General features: G+C 37.3%; 1 non-coding gene across 1 annotated transcript; it reads right to left on the bottom strand.

Annotated features, from left to right (window-relative positions):
• trnat-agu (transfer RNA threonine (anticodon AGU)) lies at positions 1–74 on the bottom strand. The gene has a single exon. It is a non-coding gene; the product is annotated as a tRNA-Thr (tRNA).
• Between the last annotated feature and the right edge of the window lie 24,588 nt (positions 75–24,662).

Raw genomic sequence — 24,662 nt, 5'->3', positions numbered from 1 at the left:
AGGCACCGCTGGGATTCGAACCCAGGATCTCCTGTTTACTAGACAGGCGCTTTAACCAACTAAGCCACGGCGCCGTGTGCAACTCGCTCGCGTCACGAGTGCGCAAGCTCCTCTGTGAACTCTGCACCATTTGGCCCACTTCCATCCTCCCCCGCTTGCTCCCCCTCGTCGCGTCCAAAGGTCACGTTTGGGAAGAACGAACGAACAGAAGCCGCTCACTTGTCGGCGCGTGAAGAGCCGTTGCGACTGGAAGCGCTTTTAGTTAGGAGGCCTGACACGTTGGAATTTGCATTTTCTGACACTCCATCCAGTCCCGTAGAAGCCACTTTACCCACTTAACACGTTACATAACAGACAGTTTGCGAGTCATTGCGCTGCGTATTATTAGCCGCATTATTGCGAGGCCGAGGGGCCTAAAACATTTCCCTGAGGAGCGCCGCTCAAAACGTGTCACTTGGGACGTTGACACGTCGTCACGTATGTCTCATTACAGCCTGGACAAAAGAATTGGGACGCCACTGGTGGCGGAACGCTTGTCTGTCTCTTTGAGCTATCCCATCACAGTTGTTTGATTGATTGGTTGTTTAGTTAGCCATTTGCTCAATTGGTTAGTTACGTGGTTAGTATCTTGCTTGCTAGCTCAGGTGAGACCTTTGGTTGGTTGCTTACTTGGTTGATTGCTTTTTTTAGTTGGTTGGTTAGATTTTGTTTGCATGGTTTGGTTATTTGTTTGTTGGTTAACATGTTTATTATTTCTGTAGTTATTTGGTTAGTTAGTCTGTAGGTTGCTTGGTTGATTCTTTAGCTATTTGGTTGTTTAGTTGGTACATTGGTAGGCTACTTGGTTGATAGGCTCTTTAATTGGTTGGTCGGTTGTTTGGTTTTATTAGCTCCTTGATTGGTTGGTTGGTTGGTTGGTTGGTTGGTTTGTCGGATTTTGTTTGCATGGTTTGGTTATTTGTTTGGTTGCTTAGCATGTTTATTATTTCTGTAGTTATTTTGTTAGTTAATCCGTACTAGGTTGCTTGGTTGGTTCTTTAGCTGTTTGGTTGTTTAGTTGGTGCATTGGTAGGCTACTTGGTTGGTAGGCTCTTTAATTGGTTGTTTGGTTTTATCAACTCCTTGGTTGGTTGGTTACCTGGTTTTGTTATTGTTTAGTTATTTGGATGGCTATTTGCTTTTTTTCGTTGGCTGTTTATTTGGTTAGTTAATGGGTTACTTAATTATGTGGTCGGTTGTTTAGAGCTTACTTAGTTGGGTAGTTAGTTGCTTGCTGGATGGTGAGTTTGATAATTGGTTGTGTTTGGTTGGTTGGTTGCTTGCGTAGTTGCTAAGTAGGTAGTTTGGGTTGGGTTATTTGGTTGGTTAGTCATTTGTTTTTGTATTAGTATTGGATATTTAATTGGTTGGTTGGTTGGTTACTGATTTGGTTGGTCATGAATTCATGAATCAGTAACCAAAGACTTTTTCCTATGTTGTCAATGACATGTTTGGAAACTAACCGTCAGCTTTTTTTTTTTGTTTTTTTATTTTTTTTCTGAGCATCTGTCCGATGCGTTTGTAAATCTTAAGTGGATGTCGCAGCCGTCGATGCCTGGGAGGGGGGGGGAACAGCGCAACCTCCCAACAATCTGTCGACTCATGCCGTGCTTAATGCGCAGCCCGCCAAATGTCGGACATGCCCCAACTTGTTCCTAATTGGGAAGGGGCGGGGCTCGGGTCGGCCTAGAATTCGACAACAAAATGTTGCTTTTAATTTCCGCGAGCACGTTTAGGCTGCTTAATGAAGCGCCCGAGCGTGTGGCAGCTCTGCAAAACTGGAAGCTCGTTAGCGGGATTGGCAGTTCGGCATCATGACTCGGCAGAATCGCAAGTGGAGCGCCAAACGAGCGACCACGGCGATGGTTTGTTTAGCTTGCAGGAGTTGAGCAGATGCACGACCCGGAAAAGCTTCCTCTTGCCCGCCGTCTTTGTTCCCGCGCACTCCTCGACACCAGCGTAAATCTGTTGGGAGGCTAATCGGCCTCGACCCACCAGCTGCTCTCTTGGCACCGGCGGGTGCCAACATTCCCGTTGCCGTGGCGACCGGCGGCCGCAGAAGGGCCTGGCGCCTGGCCTGGGCCCGGACCCCGGGCCTGGTGTGTGCCCGCCTGAACGTGAGTATTATTAGAAAGCGGGTGCTGGCGGCCAACTCTTGGTGAGCTGCCACCGCCAGCTGTGTCGCCGGCAGCCCGTTAAGTGGATTTTGTCCGTCTTTTCTCTTGTACTGAGACAAAGTGAACAAGAGGCTCGGACCAAAGTCACTTCAGGCTTTTTTGTCTCGTGGGCCACAAACACGCACAAAAGCTGCTTGGCATCCTGATTTTGCAGCACCCGTCTTACTGGAATGGAACCGAAATGGCGGCGCTAGACACAAACAAAGCACATTTTGCCAAAATGCATTTTGATTTGTATTTTACAAAACAAAACACAGACGTAAGGTTTTAGCTAGATAGCGTGCAGCAAATCAAGAGCGGATTCCTTGTGATGTCAGAAAGTAGTCACTTGTTGCTAGGCAGAATTTGGGGGTAGAATTGCCTGGCCACAAAACTGTTGATTTTTTTTTTTTTTGTATCATTTCTTAAATTTATTTAAATTACACATTTGATGTATTTATTATTTATTGGTGTATTATTAATAATACTGCTAATTTCCCAAAATAAAATGTCATTGTGGTTCACTATTTTGTAACATTTATTAAACAGGAAATTCTCTTGTCAAGACTCAAAGAAGTGTCGCTTTGCGTCACGTGGTCGCTGCCGCGCACAATCGAAAGGGGCCCTCTCTCGAAACCCGTCGTGCGCAGGAGGAAACTGATGTGGTCTGGTTGTCACGGAAACCAGGTGAGCGAACATGCGGCGTGTGCGTGCCGGCCGGCTGGGTGGATGACGCGCTTGGTTCCGTGACGTGCGGCGACAGGAGAGGCGAGAGGCCGCCTCACGGGGGACCGACGCTGACGTCATCAAAGGCAGGGGAAAATGGCTAAACAACACGGGGAATTGAAGGGGAAGAAGAATCTCGATTTAGTATAGAGTGCAAATGTTGTGCTATGCTAACATGTGCTATTCATATTTTATATACTAGGGATGTAACGATATCCAAATGTCAAGATAGGATATTATCACGATACAATAATTATCACGATATTGTGGGAAGCTTGGCGATATTTAAAAAAAAGGTCACAATATTGTAAAAAAATATATATTATTATTATTATGTTTTATTATTATGATGCTATGTTGTAATGTACGTACACATTGAGTTCCTCCACATATTGACTTATTTCACAGGCATATAATGTTCCCCTTCATCTGACAATTAGTAGATTTTAAACATAGAAGGGCCAAAATATCCCTAATGAAAATTAAATTGCACTAAAAACTAGCCACCAGAGGGTGCTAGAACTGCACGAATGGAAATCAACCCGACTTTTTTTAACAGATGTGTTGCATTTAGATATTGTGAACATGACGACGACGATATTGTGGCAGTTTTAATATCATGATATCACGCTTATCGTTACGTCCCTATTATATACATACTAGGGGTGTCAGGTGATTAACATTTTTAATGGTAATTGATGTCATGACTTCAATAGTTAACTCATGATTAATCGCAAATTTTACGTGTTCTAAATGTACAAAAAAAATCCTCAGGTTTGCATACTCTTTAACATAAAAGTGGAAAAAATGTTAAACTAATAGAAATATGGCTGCACCTTTTAGTCATTGATACATTAATTTCATAATAATTCATAAAAGTGAGTTCAAATTAAAATCATGTACTGTAGCTTACTGTAAAAAAACGGGGTTGATATTGATTTGTTTTGAGGTTATTTTCTGCCACTAGATGGCATAATTACATTTGTAAGACGTTGGTGACAGCTCAGTGCATTTTTCTTTTCATATTAAGAGCTTCTTAGAGAATCTTTAACATGAAATAACATAAATTGCAAAATACAACTTGGTCCCAATCTCCACATTTATATGCATTATGATGACATTTATTACTGCAAAATTTTGACATGGACATGTCTGCTGTGTTGCGACTGGAATTCCCCCAATACAGGATTTCCAAGTAATTAATCACACGTTAAAACAAATTATTTGCATTAAAGGAACTTTAAATTAACTCAAAATGAGCGCACTGATTTTGACACCCCTAATGCATACAGTTATTTATTTATCTCTACCAGCTTTGAAAATAGGACCCTTTCCCACGTTTTAGTAACATCCCCCCCCCCCCCCCCCACACTTTACACCGAATCATTTTGACGCTAATCTTCATCGCCATCATCTATTCTTTGAACCTCTTCTCGCCATTCACGCGCATTCCAGGCCCGACGGGAGCTGTCACCGTGCGCCTCGCCGTCCCGACACTGTCCCATTCGATGTCCGCTCGGCGACAAAACAATGACACCCCGACCCCCGGTGGTTCCGATTCTCCTTGACGAAGCGGGGGCCCCCGAAAACAAAACTGTGGAAGGAGTCTCGGGCTCATAGGTCAGGCCGTACTAACAGGCGCAGTGACGGGACGCGGAGGCCGCGGGACAATGGGATGAAAGCGGCTTTGACGAGTTGTGAGGAAATGATGACCGCGCGTGATGACAGACGATCAATGGCGTTTCGAGGCGGGAGGTGCGCTCCATTCATGGACGGCGGGCGGGGGCAAACACCGCATAGGAATCCGAGGTCAGACGAGTGTGTGTAATGTCCAGACTTTCCTGAGTGTCCCCACGTTGATGAATGGACTCTGGTATTGAGGCAACGTGAAAGAGGAGGCACATCATTAACATGCGCTGATGTTCATTCAAGTCAAATTAAAGGATGGACTTAATCTTCAGTAGTGGAATATGATTCTTAATTATGTTGAACGACTTTGAATGAACTGTCTGCAAGGATGGATGATATTTGTACGAGCATGTTAACGAACTAGCTTCGATTCTTTTGTGACGTCAGGCTTCCTTCCACAGTACAGGAAACGATAAGTTATCCTCCCAGCTTGCCGCTATACATCTCAAGTTAACGGCGGCCACATGTTGTACAGCTGCTTGTGCTAGCGTTTGTTTTTTTTTCTTTTTTGACATTCATGAATGAAAATAAATGCCTTATGCAACCCAAAAATAGTCATTCCGCACTGTGAGGAAGTGCTAGCTAGGTGATATTCTATAGCAGCTAGCTGCAGACTCCAGCGCTTTTGGGAAGTATCTGAACTTTGCTGGCAACTCATATGCAAATATATCCTGGGTTAATTTAAAAATCAACAGGTTTTTGCCCCAATAGTGAAAAATGCTAATGCTTAGCAAAAAGAAGATGATTACATTTCAGTCAATTAAGTCTGTCTGGCTTAGTTTAGTTGAGCTAATAGCATGCTAAGCAAAGCGCAACATGAAGCTTCGTATGTTACTACCTAGCTACCCGACTAATGTGTGACATTCTCAAAAACAACTACTTGCAAAACTATTTTTTAATCCCTAGTTAAAAAGCAAAAACAATTAGTGTGTCTGTCTTTGTCTTTTAATGAAGAAGCTTGTCCTCGGAGCAGGCAACCCTGGTTCGATTCCCAGGCCATGCGGTCCTTTCCTGCAGGTCATTCCTTCTCCTTCACCCATTTCCTGTCAATTCTTCAGTTGTCCTGTCAATTAAAGGCTAAAAGCAAAGCAAAAAAAAAAAAAAAAAACATACTTTACATGGTAATTTTTTGACTTAAAAAAACCTTACTATACTTTTTTTTTTTTTTTTTTTTTACGTAACAAAAGCTTTACTATACATTGTCAGTATATGTATGTATGTATATATTTATATATTAAAGAAAAAAAATGCCTTACTATACATGGTAAAATATTGTTGTTGTTTTTTTTTATCTTAGCTTAGCTTCAAGCTTAGCATGACGCTTTTAGTATATTGCTACCTCGCATTTCCCTGTTGTGGTAGATTAGCTTAGCATAAATGCTTCAGGGTGGACACAGCTAGTTCTGTCTATGGTCCTCTGTTGAACACGATTCATCTTTCTTTTGTTGTCTTCATTAAGTTTCCATTGTGTCGTGTGCACCGCCGCATCGCTAATTTGATTTTCCGTCCGTAATTGCCGCCGCCGTTGCTCGTGGTGGTGCCATAATTAAAGTGGACTGACAGGACAATTAGTCAGCTCCGATCTGCAGGGACGACACGGCACTCATCCTCACCTTTGAACCTTGTGGGACACCGTGATACAGCGATGACCCGCTTGGCTCGCTCATTAGCGCTTAGATTTCTTGGATGGAGTCGAATGTGTAATTCAATGTTACATACCATTTGGTTTTTTTTATGCTTTTAAAACTGTGGAATAGTATACATTGCTACTATGTATACAGCAGGGAAGTGAATGGTCAGCAACAATAATCTGCGGCATTGTATTACAGCAAAAATAATAAAAGCCGTAAAAATAGTCGATAGATAAGCACTTGGTGACATACATGAGTAAAAACATTCAAACCGTACTTTGTAGAGCATGCGTACTATTATATACACAGATACAAGAATGTCAACTGCGGCAACAATCGTCAGCAGTATTGCAAGTAGCAAAGGTCTTCAAGCCTGCTCCAAAAAAAAAAAAAAAATCCCCTTGGGAGGCTTTAGAGGAAGCAGGAAATACCTTATTCCCACCTCAACATGTGCACGTTCAAATCCCATGAAGAAATATTTCCACCCTCCCCTAAATAATCTTTTGTGGACGCTTATTATCACGTGATTGAGAAAACAGTTGGCTAACATCAACAGTGGCAACAGTCGCTCATCTGTCGGCGCAGATAAAGTGCCAGTCAATGACACATCCGCGAGCTGCTAACGCCCAGCACGTTTATTTATTTTTTTGTGGATTCTCATTCTCATCCGCGGGCCGTTTCCATAAGAAAACACTGCAAAATCCACCCCGCAAAATATGAAAACACAGGAGAGACTTTGTGGTTGAACGAAAGAATGAACGTATAGTTTGGGTGTGACCGTGCCCCGAAAATCACGGTTGGGTACAATCATCCTCCAAGTGTGGTACGAATGTCACAAGTAGTGCGTCGACTCCCTCTAGTGGCACATGAACAAATCTAAAAAGGGCTTGGTTGTATTGTAAGACCGACGGATGGATAAACCGGTCGTCTCAATTTCTCTCTGATGGTCAGCACAGCACTAACATTAGTTGCTCTACGCAGAGGATAAAGAACACATGAGTTTGTCTGTATACAAGAAAATGTGTTTACAACACAGTAGACTCAAATTGAGCATTTTCTTTAAACACATTAAACAGGCAAACATGCCAATGGTCACGTTCTGTCACTTTCTTGGCAAGAATGTGCAACAAAGTCTTGGATGGGGCCTCGTCGCCGGGTAGAATATGTTCCCCTGCGGCCCCACCGCCGCGGTTAGCCTAGCTGGGGGCCGCGTGATCCTCGGTGATCCCGTGCCACGCGCGGGCCCGACGGCCGATGTCGGCGCGGCGCTAGCTAATCTCGTGAGGGATTTTCAAAAGTGCTGCGTCCACGCCAATGTGCAGATAGCCGACGCTGATCGGGTGTGGGGGGGGGTGATTTTGTGTGCAACGTTTCAGGGGAGCGGGGTGGGGGACAAACGGGCCCCTTGCGGTGATGTCATTCCGGTGTCAGCAAGCGAGGGGAAAGGACATCCTGTGACCGTCACCGAGGTTCAGGCTTGAACCTGCTGACCTCCGGAGGGCTTCCACACACACCGCCATCACAAAATATTTACAACCAGACATAAAATGCGTTTATTGAACATTAAAAAAAAAAATTCTATCTTGAAATACGATGACCTGATTGTACAGTGACCAGCAACAAGGCTTTAACCCAGTGACCCCCAACGCCCCTTTGGAGTGGCCCCCATGTGGCGTTTAGGAGCGAAATCCGAGTGGGGCAAATCTGATCTTCCCAACCATAAATAGCTTTTATCTGCACATGGGAGCCCGTCATGCCAAATGCATGTGCATGTGCTTGCGTACGTCTCAACATGCATGCGGCCCGCTCGCCACAATCGATTCTTCGAAACGAACGTCGCACGCTATCAAAAAAAAAAAAGCGAGCCGGCTTTGGGCCGCTTCCTGGAAGGCGCTGGAACATCTCGCCGGCACGTGACGCCGCCTACGCAACCTTTGCCTTGTGTCATCATCAGCACTGGAACATGCAGCCACCGCCCCCCCCAACAAGTCGCACAAAAAGGCCGGAGAGCTCCCAGAAAAGCGAGAGTGAAACCTCCTCAAATCGACGGCTTCTAAAAATAATTGCCTAAGTCATTTTTTCAATTTTTTCAGGAAACACAAAAAAAAATTCATCATGAGATGATTTAGTCAAAAAATAATAATAATAATTTTTGCAAAAAATGATTTAGGCAATTATTTTAAGAGGGTAACGAAATTCTTGCCGAAGCGTAGAAGTGCTCATGTTCAGTAAACATTTTTGACTGGCGAGTACGTTCGAACGTATTCAAATACGTTCGAATGTACTTGTAGGCTAAATGCTAAAAACATAGCATTTTTTTCCCCATAATGCCACGTGATATGCACATGCACAAATCAAGTCATTATGGGACAAAAATGCTATGTTTTTAGCATTTAGCCTTAGGGAGGTAACGATATCCTAACATCACGATACGATATTATCACGGTATGAAGGTCACGATACGATTATTATCCCCATTTACTGGGAAGGTTGGCAATGCAAAAAACGGTTACAATATTATGTTTATTTAAAAAAAAAAAAAAAAAAGAGCTCATACTAAAAAAACACAATATTGTGCTTTTGTACATAACAGCAATGCATATAAACAACCTACAATCATCATCTAATAACACTTAATAAATTTTCTTTTTCTTAACTGCTTATTCCGCACTAGGGTCACGGGGGTGCTGGAGCCTATCCCAGCTGGCTTTGAGAAGTAGGCGGGTTACACCCTGAACTGGTTGCTGGCCAATCCAGGACACTTAATAAATAAAGTATCTTATTATTATAAATATTGAGGCACTTACTTGCTAATGCACGCACACATTGAGTTCCTCCACATATCACAAGCATATTACGTTCCACTTCATCTGACCATTAGTGTGGATTTTAAACATAGAAGGGCCAAAACATGCCTTGTGAAAATTAACTGCACTAAAAAAAATGAGTCACCAGAGGGTGCTAGAACTGCACAAATAGAAATCAACCTGACTTTTTAACTGATGTTCCACAGTGGCAATTACACGTTCCCGTAGAATTTCACTTTTCATGGGCTGGTCCGGTTCCCAACTCCCGTAGTTAGTGGACTCCATTAGATATTGTTATGTGTGTATGTAGAGACCACAACAAAGCAGAAGTTCTATCTGCACGCCAAATTTGTTAAAGCAACTCCCACTTTTCCAAGAATGGTCAAGCTTGGCCCAATTTTGGTGTCCACCAGCACACCCGTTCACAATTTACGTATCACCACCAAATCGACATCTCACACCTGCTTCCACATTATCATCCTGCGTTTGCAGGTATTTATGGAAGGTCTCCCCACCCCCCGAAAACATGCAATCCCTCTCGGTGTCCCGTTTAAGCCGCACGCCCGTAAATCAACACGTTAATGTATGACAAGAATACGGCAGCACCGGAGACAAACGGGCGTCCTGCTGCCGACTTCCTGCTATGTTGATATTCTAAATGTGGCAACGCACACAACCCCATTAGCTGGAATATACAGAATAAGGACTGTTCAAATATTATTTTATTATTATTTATTTTATCTTTATTATATTATTATATATTATTTATTTTATATTTATTTATTTATTATATTATTATTTACTTATATTATTTAGTATTTATTTTATATTTATTATTATATTATTATATGTTATTTATTTATATTATTTGTTATTATTTATTTTATATTTATTATATTATAATAGTATTATTAATATTGCATTATCGACCTAGGCAACACTACTCTGCTGTTTTATTAGTGCACAATAACAAAAAAATGAAGAAAAAAACCCATTTTGCTTCGGTAATCAATTCTAATATGTGCGGTCGTGCTATTTAAAGGGTTACTTCACTTATTTAGCCCATTATAGCAATAAAAAGTTAATATTTTGTCTAGAATTAATTTGATACTTTCATTATTTTTCACGTACAATTAGTACCATTAAAAACACATTTTGCAACTTGCTGTCGACGGAAAATGACATCACAAGGGCTCAGGTAACCAATCACAGCTCAGCTCTTTTCTAGGTTTGGTCATGTGACATTCACAAGCTGAGCTGTGATTGGTTACGTTAGCCCTTGTGATGTCATTTTCAGTCGACAAGAAGTTGCAAAATGTGTTTTTAAAGGTACTAATTGGACATGAAAAATAGTGAAAATGTCACATTTATTATAGGCAAAATATTAATGTTGACTGCCAAAAACGGCTAAATAAGTACAGTATCCCTTTAGTAGAACAAAATGTCCACTTTGCATCGTTAGCCAAGCAGTGGCCGTTTTGCCAGTTGTGCTTCGTTTTGATTGGATGAGCGGCAAACGTGCCTTTCAAGTGGCCCAGAAAGAAGAAAAAGTTGCGAGTTTGTCGGCCGAGTGAAGCCAAAGCGTGTGGCCTGCTTTCTGCTCACCACATGCACATCAAACGAATTCTTGCTCTCGGTGACCTTCGAGGCCTCCCGGGACGACCAAAAAAAGAAAAGCTGACATGAGATTTGGCAGTCAATCACCCGCTCGGGAACTTTTCACCCTCCCAAGTGTGAAGAAAAGACAAACATGAAGATTGGAAGCGTCTCCTCCTCTCCCTGACGTGAAACGCTGTCTTCATTTGTCCTTTTTTTTTCCCCTCCACAATCTGATGCTGGATTTCAACTTGATATCCTTGTTGATTCCATTACAAAACACACACACAAGGACTTTTTTTTTTTTTCCTCTCCTCCATTTTATTAGCGGAGCCCTTGAAGAGTTGACCCCACTCACGCAGCCAAATCACGTTTCCGCTTGCAGGTGCACCTTGTCAAATGCACCATTTTTGCAAGCCGCTTGTCTCCTTAGCAACAGCATGATGAAGATGAGGAAGAGGATGATGAGCAACGAGCAAGCATCGTGAATCGCAAAACTTTTCCACTCGTTTTGGTTGGCAACGTTAAAGGATGCAGCACAAGCAGCTCACGTAACTTTTTTTTTGTGTTTTTTTTTTTGTTTTTAAGCTGGTGAACACCAAAATAAAAGATTTACACTTTTATAGTGGATAAATCAACAAAATAATAAAGTGGAGGGAATTATGAGCAGTTCCAAATATCACTAAAAATCTTCAGGCTTCTGCTAGAAATAAAAAAAAATAAAATAAAATAAATAAGAAAAGCCTACTAGTTAATTGTGAACAGTAGACACATCCCTACTTATAAGAGGGTGTGCACACTTATGCAAGTACATTATCTCATTGCTACATTCCCTCTTTGCAAAGATTTCAATAAATTGTTCAGATTGTAGGTGACATGGTGGGGAATTTTTTTTTTTTTTATACTCATGAAGACTTGGCATTTCAACAGGGGTGTGTAGACTTTTGATAATCACTACAAATGGGTCAAAGTGTGTGAAATTGTTTTTACTTGGACTCACGCACATTATTATGTGCGAATGAAGTGGTTTGAATGGAGAAACGGCGAAGGCAAAAGACGACAACAAAGCGAGCGCAAACGCGATCAGCGTGTCGACAAGAAAGCGACGCCGCGTTATCACGACGACGCAGCGACCTTTGGCGGGTCGTGACGGCTCCCACCACAACGAGCGTTACGTGCTATCTGCTCAGATTAGCTCGCCAGCCGGCCGACCGTTGAGGGCAAAAAAACCAAAAAGATTTCCCCCGAGGCAGGAGGGTGTAAATGAACGCAACGATGACTCAACATTGATGCTATGCGCTAACAAAATGGCCGCCTTTAAAGCAGAAGTCAAGTCAAAAATGTTCTTGACGATATGTCGTATGCGTCCGGCTGGTGTAAACGCGGCGTTATGGTGAATATTGCGTTGGTGGAATGTGGATTAAGCAGCAAAATCCACCTGTTCTTATCTATCTTAAGTGGCGGCCATTTTGTCACTTGCTGTCGATTGAAAATGACATCACAGTGTTGAGTGCGAATGTCACATGACCAAACGCAGAAAACAGGTGAACTGTGTCAAGACTAGTCGGGGTGCACAGAACAGATTACTGTCAAGGACATTTTTGACTTTAATCTTTTAAAAAGATACTTCAATTATTTAGCCCATTATAGCAATAAAAAGTTAATATTTTGTCTATAATTAATTTTATATTTTCATTATTTATCACGTACAATTAGTACCATTAAAAACACATTTTGCAACTTGCTGTCGACTGAAAATGACATCACAAGGGCTCAGGTAGCCAATCACAGCTCACCTCTTTTCTAGGTTTGGTCATGTGACATTCACAAGCTGAAATGTGATTGGTTACCTGAGCCCTTGTGATGTCATTTACAGTTGACAGCAAGTTTCAAAATGTGTTTTTAAAAGGTACTAATTGTACATGAAAAATAATGAAAATATCACATTTATTTTGGCCAAATATTAATGTTTGACTGCCAAAAATGACAAAATAAGTCAAGTATCTCTTTAACTTTAAAAAAATGTTTTTAGGTAAGAAAATATAGTGAATATTTAAAAGAGGGAGGAGCATTTATTATTTGATTTATTTGTTCATTTTTCCTTTCGGACAGCATTGTGACAAACAAACATTTCAACATACAATTTTAACATATGATAACCGAAAAGAAAAAGGGCTGGCAGGAAGAAGCAAAACAATTATAAACACAATGAAAGGTCAAAGAGCATCAAATATTTTTGTTTAAACAGGAAAAATATATATTTTATATATTTTTTTTCTATTTATTTATTATGCTTTGTTTTTTCTAATTAATTTAAACACTATAATCTACTTGTTAATTTTTTTTTTAATTTTTTTTTTATGTTCTTTACTTTTTATGCTTCCATACGTAGGATTACCTACGATCCCGAGGCAACATACATTTATTTATCTGTGTATGGAAATGTATGCTATATGTCAATTTTAATTTCAGTTTTTAATTAAAAAATGCATTTTTTTTGTAATTATTCAATCAGAAGCTATAATGACCTTGAGATTGTTTGTCCAGAAGGAACTTCCTTCTTCAGGATTCCAACTGGTTGAAACGAGCTCGCATTTAGAGGCAGGAGCGCCACCTGTTGGTTTGTGATAACAATAGACGTTGGTTGACAATTGCTCATTTTGACCTTGACCAACTCGATCTTCCTTGTTGTTATCGGGAGCATCTTGGTGCAAATGTCACATTGCGTAGTCGTAGCGGAGTAGCGAGGCGTCTGTTGCAAAACAAAAACGCAATATCGGCGTGCGGGCGGAAATTCAGGCCAGCGGGACTGTCGTCTACAGTAGTTCAGATTAGACTAGGTATGGTAGATTAGATAGTTTAGCTAACATGGTGGATTGTATACCTACTGTTTAGATTAGATTAGTTAAGCCTGTGGTACAGCAGATTAGATTAACTACTGTAGAGTATATATGATATGGAAATTTGGATTAAGTTAGTTTTTAATGTGACATAGTCTGTATTAAATTAGATTGAGTTGATTAGGTACAGCAGTTGAAATTAGATGAGGTATGGCAGTTCAGATTGAATAAAGCAGTTCATACTAGCTATGCTAGTTTAGATGCGCGAGGACGTTCTGGTAAAACACGCTGGGACGGCGAAAGAATCTGATGTGGCAACAATCCGCGCGGTCTGTTGGAGTGGCACAAGCGTGTTGTTGGCAAAACAAGCGCAGCGGCTAGCAGACGCTCACGTCACGCATGGCGTCGCTTCGACATCATTTCACCACATCCCGCACCACAGCTGTATGAACTCCCTATAACTCGCAATGAGTCAAAAGCGCTTGATGTGTATCGATGTTGCGTCACTCCGACACGCCAGTGAGATCCAATGCGAAAGATCTGTATGAACTTCCTTCACTAATCAAATCAGTCACTTTCTGCACTTTAAAAAAAGTTGGGAAACACCCATCACTTTAAGATATCTCCTGTCTTCCAATGCGAGAGCCGTATGAACCTCCTAAACTCGTGTATGAACTCCCTACTAAATGCAATCTTAATGAATATTTGAATTTGGCAGTGCATCGTTTGAGAGCCAATACTCCTGCTTAATCTAATACAAGTGCATGTATGAACTCCCTATTAATGGAAATCTTTGATGCCTCATTTTGATAGTATAACTAATGACAGCCACTCGGCTGGTTAATCCAATACAAGGGAATCATGTATGAACTCCCTATCACTATTTGATGATGACCACTTTTTTTTACATTTACTAATTCAATGCAAGTATGAACTCCCTCGTATATGCAATGCAAATGACTGCTTCATTTTTTAGATCAAATACTTCATCATAAGTACACTTTTCACTTATTAAGGCCGATTTATTTGGTATATTTGCAATCTAATTGATCCTAGATTCAATACATACAAGTATGTGTGAGCTCCCTGACAGTGTATGAACTCCCTAATATCTGCATTCATGATGTAATTGTTACACGAAATGCTTCAATAATTTTTCAAATGTATTGATCCGATACGAGATGTGCGTGTGTCTAAATGTGGAGGGTGGGAGAGGCAGGAGAAGCAGCAGCAAAACAGGCCAAAATCTAAATGACGAGATTATCGAACATTTTGTGACTTTTTTTGTCCGCCGTGGTGACACCTTGAAGAGGCGAAGATAAAAAGGCGGCATCAGCATGAAAAGCGTCCACGTGACGCCACCTCTGGGATTAAATGCAAATATTTACTCTTGCGCCGGTTGGGGTGAACCGCTTGTGGGGGGGGTCAAGGGTACGGCAGGCGACATGATGCATGGGAGGGCGGACGGGCACGACGGCCGCCTGGCACATCAGCCCACCCGCGCCACGTCGTCTTCGCCGTGAATAAAACATGCGGCGGCGTGCCTGAGGAGGCCCGCTGCATTATTCATGGGGGGGGGGCTCGTTGTTGCTGATGATTGAGCGAGAGGGGTAGGGGTGGCGGGATGGACAAATGGAGGTGGGAGGGTGTCGCCAGGCGGGAATTAAATGGATGCAAAATATGACCATCATCAACCACTAGGGACAAAAATAACTTTTTGTTTTTCCAATTAATGAATTAATTTTAGATTGTGGGAAATACAAAGAAAAACAATATTTTTGGATTTTTATATTTTATATATCAATAAAAAAATTATTTAACATTTCTGTGGTTGATATTTTTATCTTTATACTTCTGTATTTTTTGTTGTAATTTACATTGGAATAGCTTTTATTTTTATTATTTTAATTTCAATATTCTACAAGTATCTACATTTTAATATTTTGATATTTGTATTTATTTTGCAATTTTGAGTATTTATGAAAAATGTATTTTACATTTTTTTTTTCATTTTTGCTGTATTTTTTTTTAAATAAAAATGCATGTAATATTTTTACTGTTTTTGTAAAATTGTGCATTTTAATATTTAACATTTTCTTTTTATTTGTATTTCATGTTTATACATTCGAGATAATGATTGTTTGTTTGTTTGTTTGTTTGTTTTTTCATTTGAAGCATCACTGCTCACCTTTTTGTTTTCCTTCTTCCATGTTGGATGGACTTCCAAGCCAACATTTGCATTTGGAAGACAAAAGTGCATTTTGACACGCTGACTTTCTGTTAATTGTCACGCCAAATAAGTCAGGTGTACGCGTGATAGTGGTGTTTGTGTTTTCCCCGCATCTTGGGCTAATCCACAGAGGACATACGGCCTCCCCCAAGGAGCTGAGGTGGCACTTTCTTCTTCTTCTTCTTCTTCTTCTTCTTCTTCTTCTTCTTCTCACGCTGGCTTGTGAAAATGTTGCAGTCAGCATCCGGCAGGCAAAAGTTAATGCTGCTGCTCCACCTGCAGGCCTGTGGCACAGCCAGCCTTGGGGGCGCTTGATTGGTGGGGGGTCTTGAGTGGGGCACCGGTTGAGTTGGTTAGGCGCTGCCGTGTGCGCCCTTTCTCAAGGGAAATGTATGGCAAAAAAAAACAAAAAAAACATGGATAGTAAGTAATTTTTAACGTTTTTTTAACGTTTTTTATTTTTTATTTTTTTTTTTTTTTAAAAACGCCTTACTATACATGCTTGTTTTTTTGTTTTTTTGTTTTTTAATAATAATAAAGCGCATTATGGTCATTTAAAAAAAAAACAACAACAACAACAAAAAAACGCCTTCGGTTTGCGACGTGTGGGCTGCATCAAAAATACTTGTGCTTCCGACTTTGTGCCCCTGTGTTGCGTGTTCCCAACCCGGACCGGAAATAAACTGATGTGCAAAATCACGTCCCGCCTCTTTCGTGGCATATACCCCATAAGGCGTTTTTTTGTTTTGTCTTTTGTTTTTTTGTTTTTAAATACGACCATAAAGCGTTTTATTTTTATTTTTTTTTAAACGACCATGTATAGTAAGGCGTTTTATTTAAAAAAAATAAAAAAAAATAAAAAAAAAATAAATAAAAAAAATACGACCAGCTATATCAGGGCGTGTTATTTTATTTTTTTTTTAAATGACCATGTAAGGCGTTTTTTTTTTTTTTTTTTTTTTTTTTAAAACAACCATGTAAAGTTATAGTAAGGCTTTTTTTTTTTACGACCGTGTATAATAAGGCATTTTATTTTTTTTTTAAAACGACCATGAGGCGTTTTATTTTTTTTTTAAACGACCATGTATAGTAAGGTGTGTTATTTTTTTTTAAAATACGACCATCTATATTAAGGCGTGTTATTTTATTTATTTTTTTAAATGACCATGTATAGTAAGGCGTTTTATTTATTTTTTTTAAAACAACCATGTAAAGTTATAGTAAGACTTTTTTTTTTTTTAAACGACCATGTAAGGCGTTTTTTTTTTGTTTTGTTTTTTTAAACGACCATGTATAGTAAGGCGTTTTATTTTTTTTTTTAAACGCCCATGTATAATAAGGCGTTTTATTTTTTTTTTAAAACGACCATGTGTAGTAAGGCGCTTTATTTTTTTTTAAACGACCATGTATAGTAAGGCGTTTTATTTTTTTGAAAAAATGACCATTTATAGAAAGGCGTTTAATTTTTTTTTTAAAAAAGGCGTTTTTTTGTTGTTTTTTAAATGACCATGTATAGTAAGGCATTTAAAAAAAAAACAAAAAAAAACGACTATATAGTAAGGCGTTTTTTTTTTTTAAATGACCTTATATAGTAAGGCGTTTTATTTAAAAAAAAAAAAAAAACGACCATGTATAGTAAGGCGTTTTATTTTTTTGAAAAAATGACCATGTTTAGTAAGGCGTTTTATTTATTTTTTTTAAAAACACCATGTATAGTAAGGCGTTTTATTTTTTTTTTTAAATGACCATGTATAGTAAGGCGTTTTATTTTTTTGAAAAAATTACCATCGTTTCATTTAAAAAAAAAACAAAAAAACGACCATGTATATTAAGGCGTTTTATTTTTTTGAAAAAAACACCATGTATAGTAAGCCGTTTTATTTTTTTTAAAAACGACCATGTGTAGAAAGGCGTTTTATTAAAAAAAAAAAAAAAAACACAATGTATAGTAAGGCGTTTTATTTTTTTTGAAAGAACGACCATGTATAGTAAGGCGTTTTATTTTTTTTTTTAAAACGACCATGTATAGTAAGGCGTTTTATTTATTTTTTTTTAAAACGACCATGTATAGTAAGGCGTTTTATTTAAAAAAAAAACAAAAAAAACACCATGTATAGTAAGGCGTTTTATTTTTTTGAAAAAACGACCATGTATAGTAAGGCGTTTTATTTATTTTGTTAAACGCCCATGTATAATAAGGCGTTTTATTTTTTTTTTAAAACGACCATGTGTAGTAAGGCGCTTTATTTTTTTTTAAATGACCATGTATAGTAAGGCGTTTTATTTTTTTGAAAAAACGACCATGTATAGTAAGCCATTTTATTTTTTTGAAAAAACGACCATGTATAGTAAGGCGTTTTATTTTTTTTGAAAAAACGACCATGTATAGTAAGGCGTTTTATTTTTTTGAAAAAACGACCATGTATAGTAAGGCGTTTTATTTTTTTTTAAAAACGACCATGTATAGTAAGGCGTTTTATTTTTTTGAAAAAATGACCATGTATAGTAAGGCGTTTTATTTTTTTGAAAAAACGACCATGTATAGTAAGGCGTTTTATTATTTTTTTTTAAAATGACCATGTATAGTAAGGCGTTTTATTTTTTTGAAAAAACGACCATGTATAGTAAGGCGTTTTATTTTGGGGGAAAAAACGACCATGTATAGAAAGGCATTTTATTTTTGGAAAAAAACGACCATGTATAGTAAGGCGTTTTATTTTTGGAAAAAAACGACCATGTATAGTAAGGCGTTTTATTTTTGGAAAAAAACGACCATGTATAGTAAGGCGTTTTATTTTGGGGGAAAAAAACGACCATGTATAGAAAGGCATTTTATTTTTGGAAAAAAACGACCATGTATAGTAAGGCGTTTTATTTTTGGAAAAAAACGACCATGTATAGTAAGGCGTTTTATTTTTGGAAAAAAAACGACCATGTATAGTAAGGCGTTTTATTTTTGGAAAAAAAACGACCATGTATAGTAAGGCATTTTATTTTTGGAAAAAAACGACCATGTATAGTAAGGCGTTTTATTTTTGGGGAAAAAACGACCATGTATAGTAAGGCGTTTTATTTTTGGAAAAAAACGACCATGTATAGTAAGGCATTTTATTTTGGGGGGAAAAAAGGACCATGTATAGTAAGGCGTTTTTATTTTTGGAAAAAAACGACCATGTATAGTAAGGCGTTTTATTTTTGGAAAAAAACGACCATGTATAGTAAGGCGTTTTATTTTTGGAAAAAAAAACGACCATGTATAGTAAGGCGTTTTATTTTTGGAAAAAAAAACGACCATGTATAGTAAGGCGTTTTATTTTTGGAAAAAAACGACCATGTATAGTAAGGCGTTTTATTTTTGGAAAAAAAAACGACCATGTATAGTAAGGCGTTTTATTTTTGAAAAAAAACGACCATGTATAGTAAGGCGTTTTATTTTTGAAAAAAACCGACCATGTATAGTAAGGCGTTTTATTTTTGGAAAAAAAATGACCATGTATAGTAAGGCGTTTTATTTTTGGAAAAAAACGACCATGTATAGTAAGGCGTTTTATTTTTGGAAAAAAAACGACCATGTATAGTAAGGCATTTTATTTTTGGAAAAAAACGACCATGTATAGTAAGGCGTTTTATTTTTGGGGAAAAAACGACCATGTATAGTAAGGCGTTTTATTTTTGGAAAAAAACGACCATGTATAGTAAGGCGTTTTATTTTTGGAAAAAAACGACCATGTATAGTAAGGCGTGTTATTTTTGGAAAAAAAACGACCATGTATAGTAAGGCGTTTTATTTTTGGAAAAAAACGACCATGTATAGTAAGGCGTTTTATTTTTGGAAAAAAAAAACGACCATGTATAGTAAGGCGTTTTATTGTTGGAAAAAAACGACCATGTATAGTAAGGCGTTTTATTTTGGGGGAAAAAAACGACCATGTATAGAAAGGCATTTTATTTTTGGAAAAAAACAACCATGTATAGTAAGGCGTGTTATTTTTGGAAAAAAAACGACCATGTATAGTAAGGCGTTTTATTTTTGGAAAAAAACGACCATGTATAGTAAGCCGTTTTATTTTTGGAAAAAAAAAAGGCCATGTATAGTAAGGCGTTTTATTGTTGGAAAAAAACGACCATGTATAGTAAGGCGTTTTATTTTGGGGGAAAAAAACGACCATGTATAGAAAGGCATTTTATTTTTGGAAAAAAACGACCATGTATAGTAAGGCGTTTTATTTTTGGAAAAAAACGACCATGTATAGTAAGGCGTTTTATTTTGGGGGAAAAAAACGACCATGTATAGAAAGGCATTTTATTTTTGGGGAAAAAACGACCATGTATAGTAAGGCGTTTTATTTATGGAAAAAAACGACCATGTATAGTAAGGCGTGTTATTTTTGGAAAAAAAACGACCATGTATAGTAAGGCGTTTTATTTTTGGAAAAAAACGACCATGTATAGTAAGCCGTTTTATTTTTGGGAAAAAAAAAGGCCATGTATAGTAAGGCGTTTTATTGTTGGAAAAAAACGACCATGTATAGTAAGGCGTTTTATTTTGGGGGAAAAAAACGACCATGTATAGAAAGGCATTTTATTTTTGGAAAAAAACGACCATGTATAGTAAGGCGTTTTATTTTTGGAAAAAAACGACCATGTATAGTAAGGCGTTTTATTTTTGGAAAAAAACGACCATGTATAGTAAGGCGTTTTATTTTTGAAAAAAAACGACCATGTATAGTAAGGCGTTTCATTTTTGGAAAAAAATGACCATGTATAGTAAGGCGTTTTATTTTTGGGGAAAAAACGACCATGTATAGTAAGGCGTTTTATTTTTGGAAAAAAACGACCATGTATAGTAAGGCGTTTTATTTTTGGAAAAAAACGACCATGTATAGTAAGGCGTGTTATTTTTGGAAAAAAAACGACCATGTATAGTAAGGCGTTTTATTTTTGGAAAAAAACGACCATGTATAGTAAGGCGTTTTATTTTTGGAAAAAAAAACGACCATGTATAGTAAGGCGTTTTATTTTTGAAAAAAAACGACCATGTATAGTAAGGCGTTTTATTTTTGAAAAAAACCGACCATGTATAGTAAGGCGTTTTATTTTTGGAAAAAAAATGACCATGTATAGTAAGGCGTTTTATTTTTGGAAAAAAACGACCATGTATAGTAAGGCGTTTTATTTTTGGAAAAAAAACGACCATGTATAGTAAGGCGTTTTATTTTTGGGGAAAAAACGACCATGTATAGTAAGGCGTTTTATTTTTGGAAAAAAACGACCATGTATAGTAAGGCATTTTATTTTGGGGGGAAAAAAGGACCATGTATAGTAAGGCGTTTTTATTTTTGGAAAAAAACGACCATGTATAGTAAGGCGTTTTATTTTTGGAAAAAAACGACCATGTATAGTAAGGCATTTTATTTTGGGGGGAAAAAAGGACCATGTATAGTAAGGCGTTTTTATTTTTGGAAAAAACGACCATGTATAGTAAGGCGTTTTATTTTTGGAAAAAAACGACCATGTATAGTAAGGCGTTTTATTTTTGGAAAAAAAAACGACCATGTATAGTAAGGCGTTTTATTTTTGGAAAAAAAAACGACCATGTATAGTAAGGCGTTTTATTTTTGGAAAAAAACGACCATGTATAGTAAGGCGTTTTATTTTTGGAAAAAAAAACGACCATGTATAGTAAGGCGTTTTATTTTTGAAAAAAAACGACCTTGTATAGTAAGGCGTTTTATTTTTGAAAAAAACCGACCATGTATAGTAAGGCGTTTTATTTTTGGAAAAAAAATGACCATGTATAGTAAGGCGTTTTATTTTTGGAAAAAAACGACCATGTATAGTAAGGCGTTTTATTTTTGGAAAAAAAACGACCATGTATAGTAAGGCATTTTATTTTTGGAAAAAAACGACCATGTATAGTAAGGCGTTTTATTTTTGGGGAAAAAACGACCATGTATAGTAAGGCGTTTTATTTTTGGAAAAAAACGAGCATGTATAGTAAGGCGTTTTATTTTTGGAAAAAAACGACCATGTATAGTAAGGCGTGTTATTTTTTGAAAAAAAACGACCATGTATAGTAAGGCGTTTTATTTTTGGAAAAAAACGACCATGTATAGTAAGGCGTTTTATTTTTGGAAAAAAAAAACGACCATGTATAGTAAGGCGTTTTATTGTTGGAAAAAAACGACCATGTATAGTAAGGCGTTTTATTTTGGGGGAAAAAAACGACCATGTATAGAAAGGCATTTTATTTTTGGAAAAAAACGACCATGTATAGTTTGGCGTTTTATTTTTGGAAAAAAACAACCATGTATAGTAAGGCGTGTTATTTTTGGAAAAAAAACGACCATGTATAGTAAGGCGTTTTATTTTTGGAAAAAAACGACCATGTATAGTAAGCCGTTTTATTTTGGGGGAAAAAAAAGGCCATGTATAGAAAGGCATTTTATTTTTGGGGAAAAAACGACCATGTATAGTAAGGCGTTTTATTTTTGGAAAAAAACGACCATGTATAGTAAGGCGTGTTATTTTTGGAAAAAAAACGACCATGTATAGTAAGGCGTTTTATTTTTGGAAAAAAACGACCATGTATAGTAAGCCGTTTTATTTTTGGAAAAAAAAAAGGCCATGTATAGTAAGGCGTTTTATTGTTGGAAAAAAACGACCATGTATAGTAAGGCGTTTTATTTTGGGGGAAAAAAACGACCATGTATAGTAAGGCGTTTTATTTTTGGGGAAAAAACGACCATGTATAGTAAGGCGTTTTATTTTTGGAAAAAAACGACCATGTATAGTAAGGCGTTTTATTTTTGGAAAAAAACGACCATGTATAGTAAGGCGTTTTTATTTTTGGGGAAAAAACGACCATGTATAGTAAGGCGTTTTATTTTTGGAAAAAACGACCATGTATAGTAAGGCGTTTTATTTTTGGAAAAAAACGACCATGTATAGTAAGGCGTTTTATTTTTGGAAAAAAAAACGACCATGTATAGTAAGGCGTTTTATTTTTGGAAAAAAACGACCATGTATAGTAAGGCGTTTTATTTTTGGAAAAAAAAAACGACCATGTATAGTAAGGCGTTTTATTGTTGGAAAAAAACGACCATGTATAGTAAGGCGTTTTATTTTGGGGGGAAAAAACGACCATGTATAGAAAGGCATTTTATTTTTGGAAAAAAACGACCATGTATAGTTTGGCGTTTTATTTTTGGAAAAAAACAACCATGTATAGTAAGGCGTGTTATTTTTGGAAAAAAAACGACCATGTATAGTAAGGCGTTTTATTTTTGGAAAAAAACGACCATGTATAGTAAGCCGTTTTATTTTTGGAAAAAAAAAAGGCCATGTATAGTAAGGCGTTTTATTGTTGGAAAAAAACGACCATGTATAGTAAGGCGTTTTATTTTGGGGGAAAAAAACGACCATGTATAGAAAGGCATTTTATTTTTGGAAAAAAACGACCATGTATAGTAAGGCGTTTTATTTTTGGAAAAAAACGACCATGTATAGTAAGGCGTTTTATTTTGGGGGAAAAAAACGACCATGTATAGAAAGGCATTTTATTTTTGGGGAAAAAACGACCATGTATAGTAAGGCGTTTTATTTATGGAAAAAAACGACCATGTATAGTAAGGCGTGTTATTTTTGGAAAAAAAACGACCATGTATAGTAAGGCGTTTTATTTTTGGAAAAAAACGACCATGTATAGTAAGCCGTTTTATTTTTGGAAAAAAAAAAGGCCATGTATAGTAAGGCGTTTTATTGTTGGAAAAAAACGACCATGTATAGTAAGGCGTTTTATTTTGGGGGAAAAAAACGACCATGTATAGAAAGGCATTTTATTTTTGGAAAAAAACGACCATGTATAGTAAGGCGTTTTATTTTTGGAAAAAAACGACCATGTATAGTAAGGCGTTTTATTTTTGGAAAAAACGACCATGTATAGTAAGGCGTTTTATTTTTGGAAAAAAACGACCATGTATAGTAAGGCGTTTTATTTTTGGAAAAAAAAACGACCATGTATAGTAAGGCGTTTTATTTTTGGAAAAAAACGACCATGTATAGTAAGGCGTTTTATTTTTGGGGAAAAAACGACCATGTATAGTAAGGCGTTTTATTTTTGGAAAAAAACGACCATGTATAGTAAGGCGTTTTATTTTTGGAAAAAAACGACCATGTATAGTAAGGCGTGTTATTTTTGGAAAAAAAACGACCATGTATAGTAAGGCGTTTTATTTTTGGAAAAAAACGACCATGTATAGTAAGGCGTTTTATTTTTGGAAAAAAAAACGACCATGTATAGTAAGGCGTTTTATTTTTGAAAAAAAACGACCATGTATAGTAAGGCGTTTTATTTTTGAAAAAAACCGACCATGTATAGTAAGGCGTTTTATTTTTGGAAAAAAAATGACCATGTATAGTAAGGCGTTTTATTTTTGGAAAAAAACGACCATGTATAGTAAGGCGTTTTATTTTTGGAAAAAAAACGACCATGTATAGTAAGGCGTTTTATTTTTGGGGAAAAAACGACCATGTATAGTAAGGCGTTTTATTTTTGGAAAAAAACGACCATGTATAGTAAGGCATTTTATTTTGGGGGGAAAAAAGGACCATGTATAGTAAGGCGTTTTTATTTTTGGAAAAAAACGACCATGTATAGTAAGGCGTTTTATTTTTGGAAAAAAACGACCATGTATAGTAAGGCATTTTATTTTGGGGGGAAAAAAGGACCATGTATAGTAAGGCGTTTTTATTTTTGGAAAAAACGACCATGTATAGTAAGGCGTTTTATTTTTGGAAAAAAACGACCATGTATAGTAAGGCGTTTTATTTTTGGAAAAAAAAACGACCATGTATAGTAAGGCGTTTTATTTTTGGAAAAAAAAACGACCATGTATAGTAAGGCGTTTTATTTTTGGAAAAAAACGACCATGTATAGTAAGGCGTTT

This window comes from Festucalex cinctus, chromosome 20 (assembly GCF_051991245.1).
Source record: "Festucalex cinctus isolate MCC-2025b chromosome 20, RoL_Fcin_1.0, whole genome shotgun sequence".
Taxonomy (NCBI): domain Eukaryota; kingdom Metazoa; phylum Chordata; class Actinopteri; order Syngnathiformes; family Syngnathidae; genus Festucalex; species Festucalex cinctus.
The sequence above is the reverse complement of the archived record's forward strand: the minus strand, read 5'-3'. Positions and strand labels throughout refer to the sequence as shown.